Raw genomic sequence first — 2,216 nt, 5'->3', positions numbered from 1 at the left:
CTGAGCCCTCTCTACTGCTCTGTGGACTAATTAGCTGTTTATTTATATATATAATCATAAATGTCCTGGTTTTGTTTCTCTAGAGAACCTTAATCCTTAGGGCTTGGTGGTCCAGGACTGCATCTGCCATAATCCACTTTCCAACACAGTCTGCATGCTAGCAAGGCTATTCACATCCCTGGCCCAGAGCCCATCATGTTTTCTATTGGATCAGATTTTTTGTCTTTTGCCAAAATACAGTGCTTCCCTGCTCTGGAAAGTCAGAGTATTGGTGTGGTATCATTTAATTAAGTTGAAACATTGGGAGAGATTCATGTTATTGTGTAGGAATGAATATGTCCTCCTCTGATTGGGTTATCCCTCTGTTCCTAGATGTGGTAGTTACATAATTTCCTGTCAACTTGAAGTATAGGAGTGGAGTCTAACCGGTCAATCAGGTCACAGCCTGATGGTGCCTCCTTCCGGGTGTGACCTCCTCATAAGGAGAGTCCTGGGAACCACGACTGCATCATTACATATGGTTGCGTGAGTCTGAAGAGGAATTTATGCACTAATATCATGCTTATGGACTTGATCTGGACTGGGCTGGGATATTTTCCTAATATACTATTACTTCTTGATATAAAGCTCTTTCCTACACTGGATTTGTCTCTCTAGTCAACCTGGCTTAACACATCAGATGTCAGCCATTCACTGGAACCACCCCCACTGCGTAGCAACCTCCTCCCTGGTTTCCCCAGCCTGGCGCCCAGTGGACACATCTAGCTGCAGGTTCTTGACCCTTTCGACCTGCTTCATCTAATTGGAGTTGACAATTCCATACTCAGCCAAAAAACCCAAGGTGATTGTAACTATAGTTCAAAAACTGAGCCTTTCTCATTTGATGCACTAATACATTTTGCATGACACTGAAGAGGATGAGCTGCAAGTGGCCCAAAATGAAATGCAGTCATTGATAATTACCATGTAATGAAACGAGTATCATTTGAAGCTATTAAATAAATAATTGCCCCACTGAGAGAGCTCATCCATTAAAAGATAAGTCCTCGGGAAACACATGAGGAGGTGGTCTCACGTGCACCTCACCAAAGATGGGTTCGATGGAAAATCCATCTTAGCTTCAAACTTTATCAATCTCTTGGATTCATTAATATTTCCCATGATTCATCTCTCTTCTGTGAGCCCTCAGGCCGCATTACACCCAATGAGCTGCTGGTCCTGGACCTCTTGGAGTCTCTTTTTACCTCAGGTCTTGGGAGAGAAGCACTTTAATTGCACTTAATGATTTTTCAGCTGTCATTCTCCAGTCTCTCCTCTGCTTCTGGCAACGATGTCTCTGCAAATGCATATGCACCAGTGTTCTTTCTCTGCTGAAGAAGCCATGTTCTCAAATGCACAGATTGTTCTCATGACGGAAAATATGGGAGAAAACGAGTTTTGACTAAGTGTACTTTTGAAATATGCTCACTGTGCCTAATGCTGCCCCCCCGCACCCCATTCCTCACCCCCCCACACACACACACATCTTTGTCAAGAATGGCCTGCAACCCAAGCTGCTCCACATCCACTTGCCTCTCCCATCAGCCCTCAACCTTGGGGGTGAGCAGTGGGACGGGAGCTTCAGGAAGACATCCATCAGCACTGCGGAGCAAACAGGAGCTATTGGACCAAAGTCCTACAAAAAGGCAGTGGGTGGAGCTAAGACGCAAACAGACAGCAGAGTCCAGGACTGAGGGAAGTCCCAGACAGGGATGGAGATAAACTGCAGAAAACGGGAAGTTGGAGACAAAGCCCCACAAGCACATTCCTGGGGCAGGTCATGTAGCAGGTTGAGAAGTCTTCAAGCACCCGAGCCTGCTTGGGGCTGCAGTTCAATATTTCTGTGGACCACCAAATGTTGCTTTGCAGCTCGTGCCAGAAGCCCACATTCGCTTTACTGGACAAATCATTGGTACAACAGCCTGGTGGTGCCCTGGAGGAGCTCACTCCTCTAAGTCTCAAACAGTGCTCCAAAGGCTGGATTTTTTAAAAGCCTATTTGCCAGATACTTACCAGCAGAAGCCCTACTTATGCCAAGTACAGTGGAGTGGAGTGGTTAAAAGTCATGGTCCAATTGGGCCTCCACTCAAGTACTCCCTCAACACAAGAATACTTACTTCTAGTAAATTGGCATTCTATGATGCTCACCTTCCCGGCACAAGCGCTGAAGACAAAGC

This window comes from Echinops telfairi, unplaced genomic scaffold (assembly GCF_000313985.2).
Source record: "Echinops telfairi isolate 266 unplaced genomic scaffold, ASM31398v2 ScPeMD7_7475;HRSCAF=8513, whole genome shotgun sequence".
NCBI classification, from domain to species: domain Eukaryota; kingdom Metazoa; phylum Chordata; class Mammalia; order Afrosoricida; family Tenrecidae; genus Echinops; species Echinops telfairi.
The sequence above is the reverse complement of the archived record's forward strand: the minus strand, read 5'-3'. Positions refer to the sequence as shown.